This window comes from Dysidea avara, chromosome 8, assembly GCF_963678975.1.
Source record: "Dysidea avara chromosome 8, odDysAvar1.4, whole genome shotgun sequence".
NCBI classification, from domain to species: domain Eukaryota; kingdom Metazoa; phylum Porifera; class Demospongiae; order Dictyoceratida; family Dysideidae; genus Dysidea; species Dysidea avara.
The window spans coordinates 24,484,582-24,497,114 of record NC_089279.1 but is presented as its reverse complement, the minus strand read 5'-3'; the positions used below and the strand labels follow the sequence as shown (position 1 = coordinate 24,497,114).

Genomic DNA, 12,533 nt, shown 5'->3' with positions numbered 1-12,533 from the left:
CACTAGTTAGTCAGAAATTCCTACATATTTCCTCTTTACTGGCACTTTGTCACACGAGCCCTCTCTTTACTTTGACTGGCTGGACAATCATGGCAATATACAGTACAAAAAGTACTTCCTCCATCACTATGTTGTGTAACCCTCTCCCCCTCCCTATGGTCTCAGGTCAGGGCTAGTTATAAAATATAGTTTTTTAGCCATTTTGCTGTACACTGTTATCGCATGTACATATATCCAAGAGAATGTAAACCATAACTATGCAATGGCTGAAGCATTGTGCTTGTTGCTAACAGCTTTACTTGTTTCATACACTCTTTGTGTAGTATCATCTTAGCATAAGCAACCAGTTTGTGTGTGCACGCACTCATGTGTGTGGGGTCTACTGAATACAGAACACACCAGTTGCACTGTGTTAGATGTCTATGTATGTACATATGAATGTATAAACCTATATGCTGTATCTCTGCCAGTTTGAATAGCCGCTGCAAATCTATATGCACCTGGAAGTGTATAATGGTTTTATATATTTACTGAATGTCCTACTATTGATATCAAACCTATAAACACAAATACAGTAGAACCTCAATTTTCCACAATAAGCAAACCCTTTATTATCCAAACATTTGAAGTGTCTGTTGACTGAATGTAAAGTATGTGGAGGAGCTAATTAACACAGTCCAGTTCATGGAGTTCATTTATCCAAACAAGCACCATTATCTAAATAATTTTGTCCCATATTGTATGTATACGTACATTGCTCTGGTACAAATAGTTTGCCTTGGTTGCTCTCACAGATCACCAGCTGAAATACACATGCTTTGTGTATATAGTTAGGTTTATTGCAACAAATTATAATGGTTGTGAAAGATAAGTGCAATCTTATTAATTCTGGAATCAGTTTTCACGTATGCTTTGCACACAAATGACACCAAAGCGTGCCCCATCATACCATTTTTGTGCATAAAGCACACTTCATTTTTACAGTGTTATCTGAGAATTGCTATAGTTATGCCCCTATTAAAGTTTTTCCCTACCTACCCCAATGCAGGTAAGGAGGGGGAATAAGAGGGGATTTGACCCAACTCTAAATATAATTCCCCTATACACTGGGGCGAAATTGTAGATCTAATTCTTTGCATGGGGAAGGTGGGGCAAAACTTTGATAAGTACATTATATCTGTGTATTTACAGAGATGCCAACCTCTGAACAATTTTAGGAGTGAGACCTCAAACACTACCAGCAATGTGGACCAGATTCAAGTGCAGCTCCAGGATTTTTGGTAGTGAAGACCAAAAAAAAAAAAAAGGTCGTTGCATGTTCCAAGTACAAAAATAAGCACAGGTTTGCCCAAATTTAAGCACAGGGCTAATTACGAAGCAGATCAGGCGTGAGAAATGCGTGAGAACTAAGCTGAAAGAGTGAGAAACAGAGGGTTAGGCGTGAGAGCGTGAGATTACTAGCCAAAGAGTGAGACTCAATCCTAATGCGTGAGAGTTGGCATGTCTGTATAATTATCAGGTCTGCCAACCTGGAAAGTAAAAAAATCTTGAGATTTCTGTACTTTTATTGTAGTATTGCAGTGTGTAGTAAAAAAAAAACTGGTAGATGCTATGCTGAGACCAAAAAAAAAAGTCTCGACTTTTTAAACTTGAAATCCGTGACATTCGCGCTACAAACCGTGAGATTCTATTCAACGAAGGTTAGTGAAACCGTGAGAGTTAGCAGGCCTCAAAAACCGTGAGATTCGATCTGCTGCCCTTGAGCAGGCGTGAGAGTTGGTATTTATCTAATAGTATTCGGTTATAAATGTACAATGAAAGTCGCGTATACGGTGCGTGTACGGTTTCAGTAAAACAGGGTGGTACTGGACCTTTCGAACCTCGTTCAAAATTGAAGGAGAACTAAGGTACCGTAAGATAAATCGTTATGATTCGTGTGTCTGCATGATTATTAAGTGCCGTATATACATGTGCTTATAATTTAGCTATAGCTATAATTAGCCGGCTTGACTTTCAACTGCCGTGACTAGTAACTGAATCGCTCAAGGGCGGATTTCATTTGATACAGTTGAGAGCGAGGTTGAGAGAGACCAATGATGGCATCTATGCTGCTCTTCGGTTGTACCCTGATTATGTGATAGACAATGCATTCCATGTTTAACAGCTGGGCAAGCTGGACTCAAGTCTTAGTAACCGTAGCGCTCAGCTGGCACTATAGTATATAGGCGCCTAAAGAAACAACAGTAGCAGTGAATCCCCGTCCCATCTCTCGGGCTTCGAACCTGGATCCTTTAGATTACCAATCCGAAGCCCTACCGGCCATTTGTTTCAAAATGATTATTTGATATGTGCAATGAATTATTTGGTACGTGCAATGAATTATTTGGTATGTGAATTATTTGGTATGTGCAATGAATTATTTGGTATGTATATTCAATGAATTATTTGGTATATTCAATGAATTATTTGGATATTCAATGAATTATTTGGTATGTGCAATGAATTATTTGGTATATTCAATAAATCATTTGGTATATTCAATGATTTTAGTGTTTTATTTTGTGGATTATATATTTTGCATTGGTAAATAATTTGTGTTAGGTATCGTTATCATAATCGGGTTGTTGTTAGAACTTATCAGAGGGCGTGGTAATTATTTCTAAGTGCCTAGCTCTCACAAATTTAAGCCAACACGTGTTAGGGCTACTCCGCCATTTGCCATAGGGGATGAAAGATGCCAAACTATGCTGGACAGGAGTGTTGTGCTGTGAATTGTTCTAATCTATGTGCGAAAGGAAGTGGATTGAGTTTTTATACTTTCCAAAAGATCCGGATCGAAGAAATATTATAAAATGGATTGCAGTGCTGCATGTCAACAGAAAGGATTGGTAGCTTGCTCACCCAGTCAAGCATACGGTCATATGTAGCCGGTAAACATGCAGTCATTAATGGAGAAAAAGAGTAGCTAACAACCAGTTTGCATTGAACTACGTCCCTTCTATCTTCAAACGTGTTGACAGTCCGATGAGACAAAAATGGAAGCTCAGCTAGTCGTGGATTTTCAAAGAAGAACATGAAAACGAAGGATACTGGAACATGCAGACCGAGAACTCTCTGATAACTGAATAGCAAAAGGAAAAAGCAAAGGAGTGCAGAGTCTAGCAGAAGGAGCAAGAAAACTGGAAAAAGAACAGCCGGCAAAGATTAGAGGAGGAGAGGAAGAGACGTGAAGATGAGAGGGAGAGATTGTTAAGAGAAGAAGAAACAGGGGAAGGTGAACGAGCTAGAGTATGAAAAATGTTGAGGTTGGATGAACTGAACAGATTACAATGAGCTGAAGAAATATTTTACTTCGACTATGATGAACTACACAAGAAATAATGAAGAACTACTCCAGAAGTATAGGCCGTGGAAGAGCTTGAACTCCTGAGAACAAGAGAAGCCAAACTGAACATGAAAGTCAATTGGTTACAATCAGCCGACAGACAGAGTTTAGAAGACAATAAGCAGGTGAAGTTTTATACTGGGCTGCCGTCTTTTGCAGTTTTTCTAGCTACTGTATATACCTGAATGCTATTTTTCTGGCTGTGCCGTGTTTGATCAGCTCTTAATTATTTTGATGAAGTTATGCTTATATATTCCACATCAAGATTTGGCATGAAAAGGACTCAAACTTTGTTGAACTATAAGAAGCATAACACATGAAAAGTTTAATAGGTATCACTCAAAAGGCTGGGGTGGAAGGGTATCCGATGTACATTTGACTAAAATCTGTGCTCTGCTTTCAACAGTTGCCTGGAGATGTCATCTTAGCGGATTGTGGCTTCACAATTGATCAAGCTGCACTGTGCAGACGTCAAGATACATCCTTTTACTAGGGGAAAAAACAGTTAAGTAAGAAATTGACACTGCTTGCCAGCTGTCTCAAGTTAGGATACATGTTAAAAGAGTTATTGGGCTGGTGAGGCAAAAGTTTTCGATATTGCAATCAACTCTTTCTATTAATATGCTCAAAGGCGATCAGAAGGAGAGCATATCTCCTATTGATAAAATAGATGCACTATGTAATTGTTGTGACTCGGTAGTACCATTTTAACTATCTTTTTTATATAATGTACACTGTTATTATTTATGTTTAGTATGTGAAATAATGTGCATTGTTGATATTTATGTTATTGAAATGTAATGTAAAGTAAGTAGTGATTTTTTGTCTTCTTTGATTTCCTTGAGCTCCTTAGCTTGTGGCAGTCTGGACAATAATATTTTCCTTTTGGCCACTGATCTTTTCCAGTTATTTGTAAGCATGAAATGAAACCATTGTATCACACAGTCCCTGCTATCACAGCAAATCATGTCATCATAATCTTCTCCTTTACCGCAATAGCAGTACCCTTGCTGGTCATTAGAAGAACTTGAAGAAGCATGGACATCATTGTTCCAAAAGCTAGCAGTGGCATCCACCTCACCAACCTGAGAGTCAGTAGAATCTACTTTGCTTACATCAACAATTGAGCTTGTACCATCTACATCACTAAAGCTGTACTGACTGACGACTGTAGTGGCATCATTGGTTCCTTCTAAACCACTTTCCCACTAATTCAGGCAATATGGCTAATTTAATAAATGGCTCGACATTACGTATAGCAGAGTCAATAAAATCAGAATCCAGCTCTACCTTCTGGTAAAATTGTTTCATCTTCCCTCCAAGCTACACAATCGCAGTATTGTATATGGCATAGTTTCATTTGCAGATAATAGTACACGCATGTTAAGTGCTACTGTCATGTTCTAAGGAAAAGGGGGGATTATCAAGAATGGCCTCAGAGAATGCCTTATTTTTTCAAAAGAAAGGACACTTGATTTCTAAAACATAACAATTAAAATAGACTAGACCATGTGGTGAGGCACATGAATGGAAATTCTGGATCCAAAATTAATGCTACATTGTATCACCATAAATTGTTCATGACAAGCTTGCATTTATTCTGTGTTTGCTACCCTGGCAATATCTTCATGCTTGCACTCATACTGGCATGCAGAGGATGTAAACTAAGGATAGCATATAACTTTGATCAGAGAAACAGATAGTTGCTAGTGTGCAAGGCTTCATGCAACTTGAATACTGTTATCCTTCCCACACATTGGTAAAACCAAGCGTGACATTTACTCTGATCTCTTGTATGCTCCTCCACCATGACTGCTTGGTTAATGTGAAAAATACAGACCCATAAATATGCTCATATTTGGTCAAAAGGTAATTGTATGCCAGTTCCATTGCTCTTGGATCATGCAGGTCTGTTAAAGGTTTAGATAAAACCCCAGATTCTGTTTGTGGGACATACAAGTCATTATAATCTGCCATCAATCACAGCACAACTGCTTTCCCAGCCCTTGAGACATTTCGCTATGAAAAGTGGCTAAATCAGAATTGGTAGACTTAGGAATAGAAAGCTTCTTACTTTTTGCAGTATGCTCTCCACAACCTTCAGTGACAGCTTGCTTGCTCTTATGCTTTGGTGTGGTGAAATCTATTTCGCTGATTTCAGAAAAGGGGACACTTCGAAAAGTGCCACTATGTTTAGGCCATCATTATCATGTTGCTTGTTTCCCTGTCACCCAATGGAACAAAAACTGATGTGGGTGGGAGGTGATTAATTGATTATTACACTTGATTCTTGTTGTTTCAGTCTCTGACTGCTCTATTAGGGTATCTCGATCTTGAAGGCAGCTGCATGCAGGACTGTACACCCATGCACCTGGCTGAACAAGAGTGGAGGGTCTTCTACCCTTCTCTATGTTTATATGCACAGCTAATGCATTTACCTTAAAGCTTAGTCACTCTGTGCCTCCTTCTATCATGAAATAATGCATTCACGTGATCTATAATCAAATAATTAAAATTCGGTGCGGCTACCTAAAAATTGATGTGGGTGGTGACGGGAAACAAGGAATTTAATAATGATGGCCTTATCTGAAACGCCATACCTTCAGGGTAAGGAAAGGCTTTAAGAATGAGGCTTTTACAAGAGTTGTAAACAAGAACCATGGATCTACTGACAGTGCAAACACTATCAATGCACTCACCCATCCGTTTACAACTTGATTGAAATCCTCTTGACTTTTTATAAGATTTTAGATGCTCGTATGTATAAAGACTGGGTGTCAGTTTGAGGTAGTTATATAGATCTGCATCTCCATACAGTACATCTGGACATTCATGCCCACTCAATAGCTAGCATTTCATTAAGGATCTTCCTCACAACAAACCAGCTTCAATTTATCCAGGTATCGAGTAGCTAAACTTCTTGATCCCAGTTGCAAGCGCATCAGTTGGTGGTATGAGAGTGACTACCCCTTGTTGTTGTTAAACTGATATAGTACCCCTGCAAATGGCAATGCGCGTCTTACATTTGTGAGAGCTAGGCACTTAGAAATAATTACAACGCCCCCTGCTCAAGCTCTATAGCGATACTAACAACAACCCGATTATGATAACAATACCTAACACAAATTATTTACCAACGCAAAATATATAATTCACAAAAATATAGTTCACAAAATAAAGCACTAAAATTATTGAATATACCAAATGATTTTATTGAATATACCAAATAATTCATTGAACATACCAAATAATTCATTGCACATACCAAATAATTCATTGCACATATCAAATAATCATTTTGAAACAAATGGCCTACCATACATTTTGTCTAATGCCTACTGCCTGCTTTTGGGTTTAATTAAGTTCCGTCAGTGTTTTTTTCGCAAGCCGGCAGTGTTCTGGGTGCATGGTTCAATCTGTGATCATATGATGCTCCGGGTGGGAGCGTAGCCAGCCTTTTGTAGAACCCGAAAAATGCTGCAGATTGATATAATATGAGCCATGGAAATAGAAGGGACCTTAGGCCAATTCAACTAAATTTCTTGTTTCTCGGACCCGACTGACCCATAAAATTTATAAATGAAATGTTTTTGTTCATTTTTAAAGATCACGTGTTCAATCATCAGAGTTGTGGCGTCGATGTATTGTTAGCCATCCATATCTCATGCATGGGGCGAGCTTGGTTATTGCAAGAAGAGTTGTAAAAGCAGACTATGGATGGACGTTTGATCATTTAGATGTACTAACCATAACTAATAGTTTGTTATTGAACGTCGTAGTTTATACACATGTTGCCATAACTTCAGTTTTAAAAATTATTACCACCTATTATTATTTTATTTATACCTACCTACCAACCCACCCACTTTTCAACTAGTTTTAGTCCAGGAAACAAAAGATTTAGTTGAAGTGGCCTTAGGGTGAAAAGTGGAAATTTACAATTATCTGAATAAGTGGAAAATTTTTATTATTAGCCATCTAAAACATCAGTGTATTGTATATAAACAGGAATGTATAATTACATATTTTATTCTAATTATTGCACACTGTTTAAATTTATATCCAACTGTTCATAGCCTTTACACATGACATTGCTAAATGTCACTATAACGGCTAGATAGAACACCCATCATAGTGTTTAGTTACTGAATAATTGGATTTTTTTTTAAAAATCACCCTAAGGATCCTTTGTATTTTCCATGGCTCATATGGGTTTGCCACATTGTTGTTAAATAAACAAATAGGTGGTTCTCCAGGCTTCTCTATTGAGCACCATTGGTAGCTGGCCATGGCAGAAAACAAAAACAAGTAACATTATGACTGGGTCCGCAGTCCAAAAAATCAACTTTTGCAGATCAACCCCCCACCACTGTGGGATGTTCATTGCAATATTCCATTGCTAGATCCACCATGAAACTGGAGACACGATAGTTGTCTTCACAGAAATATAGATTTTTAGTAAAGTTATCGGTACCATTTCATCACGCAATTGTAACTCCTTGGTTCAATGGCGTATGAACTTCTGGTTTGAACCATTTAATAGAGCAGTCCTTTGTCTCTTAGTGCACCAAATTATATCTCACATGAGTGAACATCTTGTTATAAGGAAAATTGCAATGCCTATCGTGCGCCAATTATTGGCATGGGGTACCTATTATCGGCAACTGTACTTCCGTGATTGACCAATTATTGGTACAATGTGCGATTTTGTATGTAACTCCATGATGCCTCTTTTGTTCTTTGTATGGGGGGTGCAGTACTTGGATAACTCCATTTCACTGAAGTTTTATGAAGATGAGGCCAGCCATTCAAGAGATATTCAGGTTAGACGTAAAAGCATACTGGTTTGAAATATACAATTATATTTTTACGCAATTCCATGCTTAACCAAAATAGCTTGTATAGCACTTAAACAACAATAATCACCAAATGAAAACGATTCTAAGAAATGTTTTTGAGGATATAACAGCCTGTTGTGGAACTTGGTGGCTGCCTCCATATACCCTGTAGCCCCTATGGTTTACAAGTGCAAATAATTGGTACTTGCTGATAATTGGCGACTTATGCTATCTCGCAAGATGCAAAGTTTAATAGTACTCCACACAAAAGACTGGAGAAAACTTGTTATTTACAGTGTAGCTAAATCATAGGTGGTGGAGATGGAGGGGCCAGGGGGGCCATGCCCCCCCCCCCCCCCCCCCCCCCACTTTTATGGCACACTGTTTGCAAAAAATCGAGATACTCTAATAGAACAGTCAGGATCTGGATACTCTAATAGAGCACCTGAGCTAAATATTATCTGGAGTTATTGTATAGTAAAAAATATGCACAGTAATAAGCAAATTAAACGATTCACTGGGTTGGTTTGCTTTCTTAATGTTAAAAATCAGGCAATGAAACATGTTTTTTTTTTTCAAAATTAAGCTGCCTTACCAGCCAAGACAAGAAACCCAACTCTTCCTCATAGTGATGTGATAAGGTTGGATGCATATAGTCTATCTATGCTGTTAGCCTGGAAAGGATCTGAAACTTATCACCATTTGGGTGAAGAACGTCAAATTTTTTGTGCATCATTCCAGGGGATTCTCTCAATGGTGCCTTTCCAGTGCTTCTGCTTTCCAGTGCTTCTGATGCCACACTGGTCATCCAATTTTCTTTAGAATGATGGTCCAAAGCGTTTGGTAGTAGTAGCAGCAGCATTTGGTATTTCTGTGCTTTCATATGATGCAGTATACCTGCAGCTCACTAGGAGCTCCACCTAGTTTGAATTAATAATGAAAGATTTTGTGCTTTTTTCAGTTTGTTTTGGGATATTTTACAACATGATAGTGATGTAGGGTGATCTAGTAAAGATTTGAAGCTGTTGTGGAGCATGAGAGGTGAAGTCAAATTTGGACAATTTAGCAGCTCTGAATGACATGTGGAAGCTGTTGATTAAATAATAATTGATAGCCAAATGTCCAGGGACATCTTTTACCATAGTTCTAGTCAATAATCGACCACTGTTGTGGCTGCATAAGCTCTGGAAAACATGATATAATTCTTTAATGCTGCAGAAAATTTTGACACTCGTCACCCAGATGGTGAGAAGTCTCAGATCTTTTCCAGATTAACAGCATAGACAGACTATGCATCCAACCGTATCAAAACACTTATGGTGAGGAAGAATTGGCTTCTCTTGTCCTGGGTGGTAATGTTCATACTTTTTAACTACATTATCACCTGGAATGATTGCAATTTTAGAGATTACCAGGGTTCCAGTTAGTCTGGCGTCACCCGCTCCTTTGCAAAAAGTAAGGGTCTGGTGAAATACAGATGTTGGATCATTTCTAATGCTGAAATTCAACGGTAGCCAATTAATGCATTCCAGTGATGTTCACACACAATTCTGCTTGACAGTGCGATGCTTTTATTCACATTGAAGGGCAACCATTTGACGTAAACCACCAGTTACGTATGCTGTGAATTCTTTGAAATGATATGGGATCTGTATTTCACCAAGACCTTTACTTATGCAAAGGAGCGGGCGGCACCAGACTAGGCTCCAGTCCTGGTTATCCAGGTGGATGACTCCATGAAATTCTGTAATTCACTTCTGAATGCTATTAATTTTCTGAAAGATGAAACAAGGGTAGTCACTACCATTAGTCACGATCAAGAAATCTTAGAAAGTGGCATTTAAGTTAGCTCAAAAGCAAAATGAAAATTTACAAAAAAAATTGTCCTAAACTGTCAAACAATGAAGGCTCTTTTTTAGTTGATTTTTGTCAAAACATTGATGGTTTTACAGAGCTATTGGTGGTGACTACCCCTTGAGATCAGTATGAAAGTTTTTGAAAATTGAAGATTTTAGTATGGAATTACTTCATGGGTTTTTACTGGTTTCTGGAGGTTTAAAAGATGGACAATTTGCCGCATTACCTGCCACTTTGGGTTAGCCCTGGTTCATGGCCTGGTTTGGCTATGCCATTGGCAATGCTATACCATTTAGTCACTGTAGGGGGACCACAGAAAGCAGAGTCTGTAACTCTATTATATACACAGCTATGTAGGTGCATGTACAAATGTATGTACACTGATCTAGACATCTCATACACTATGTAAGAAATCCGATTAGAAACTATTTTAAAATCCTGAATATCTGTGGTCAGATGCAAAATTAGTTGTCTGTTTCTGTATGTGCTATCCCACATGTGGGAAGGTGATAACCTGTAAAATCTGTTAGCTTTGATTTCATCTTCCCACAAGGAAACAATCTCAGAGTCTACTGTGATCAAGAGTTGCAGAGTTTAATTGTCTATTAATTATAATAACTTGTTATGGCAGTAAGTGCATATGGAAACCAGGTACAATGACAATCCATTGGACTATGCATTTGACTGTGAAAAGTATGTGTGCTCCTGTAGTCATCCTTCCTGTATAAGTGAACATAAAACACATTGATTTTATTTACAATATTTATATTTTATTGAATTATAATGTTGAAATATTTAAGTAGTGACCACCTAAAAAAGCTTAGGTTGTTGACTACCACTTGTAGTGCTGCAAAGTACACGTTGAACTGAACACATAAATGTTCCATGTTAAAGATGTTGATACTTGCACCTAGGAGCTAGCTAGCCTAGGATATATAAATAAGTTGCTCAAGTATATGTGACCTAAGAAGCTTGACAGGCCACCTGGATCTCATGTGGTCTTCTAGGGCCACTTATGTGAGTGGAACGGTCACTATAATTACATTTGTTAGCTCTTACCCTGTCTTCTAAAGTATTGCTATGATTAACATTAATGCTGTCTAGTTTGCAAGATAAGTTTTAAATTTAGAATGCATAAAGGTACTAATGTACTGTACTTACTTACACAACATGGGCTCCATTTACTACTAGAAGCATTTTAAGAAAAAAAAGTATAAAGTGTCAAGCCTTCTGTGGTGGATTTGTTTTGTTTTTCGTGCATACCCCACCTACAGTTCTATTGACACCTTTTGGAAACTCATTTATAGGTGTTTGTAGATAAAGTTGTTTATTGTGGGATGCAAAGTAGCACAACTCAACTTCATAACTTATACTGAGTCTGTGAGTCACCAGATCATTGTTATTGAGGAGTAATCCATGCCATGAATTTGCAGTTCAAAAGCCCAGGAGAGTTAATTAAACTCATGATGTGAGGTTTTCTTATTAGGTGGATGCACTTAATACATTTTAATAATAAAAATTGGGAAGTTTTAGTATCGCTATTTTGTGTAAGTAATAAATCTCATACACTCCACCATGTTATCTAATATACTCCATGCCTTCAGGCACAGTATATTAATTATAACATATGTTCAGTATATCCAATGAGTGAGCATTCCAAACATGCGGTGATGTATTGAGGATGCTTAGTTGTGTCATGTGAGTATACATGGTTGCCATAGCACTAGAACTATAGTAAAAATCCAACCACTTTTGTCAATGCTACTGCAGAAACAGCCATGGAGAAGGTAACTAATTTGAGTGTAATATAATAAAGTCTAAAGCAGTTATACAGGCATGATGTAGAGTCTATGGAATTTATAAACCCTGAGGCCCATAGCAGTGCCCTTGCTGCACTTGTGCCCTACAGCCAAGGGCCTTTGGGTTTATAAATTCCATCCATAAATTTCACATTGTGCCCATATACCATAGAATTGGGTTGTTAAGCGCATGTGTCTATTAAGCGCATATCATTTGTTCAGTATGTCCATGGCTGATAAGTGCACATGGTCAAATGCAAGGCTCAAGCCTCAAGACGTGACAAAGCTATACACAGGAAGGAACACTGGAATTACTGGAAAATGAAGGTCTCCTCAAGTGCTTACATCTCCCTTGAGGTCTCCCTTCACTGTGTATACAGCAAATCAGCCGAGCCCGAAATCAGCCTTCTGGATTGTAAATTATAAAGGATTCACCCAGAAATAGAGTCAAATATCCTTACACACTGGCGTAGTGACTGGCACGAACTACTATCTCCTTTATTACAATGTAGCGATTCCGTGTTAACATACCATAATTATTAAATTTTATTAGGTGGATGCGCCTAACAGATAGTATGATTTTTTACAAAGGTTTTCTCCAAAAATTATAAGCGCATGTGCTTAACAACCTGATTCTATGGTAGAGTAACTCAC

At 38.0% G+C, this 12,533-nt stretch overlaps 1 protein-coding gene across 1 annotated transcript in view; it reads left to right on the top strand.

Moving 5' to 3' along the window:
- Nucleotides 1-1,339: 1,339 nt before the first annotated feature.
- The window catches only part of LOC136263246 (uncharacterized), a 59,526-nt gene continuing 48,332 nt past the window's right edge, over nucleotides 1,340-12,533 (top strand). The window contains exon 1 of the mRNA XM_066057754.1: nucleotides 1,340-1,907. The gene's annotated coding sequence lies outside the window, so the exon portion shown is untranslated. The remainder of the gene's footprint in view (nucleotides 1,908-12,533) is intronic.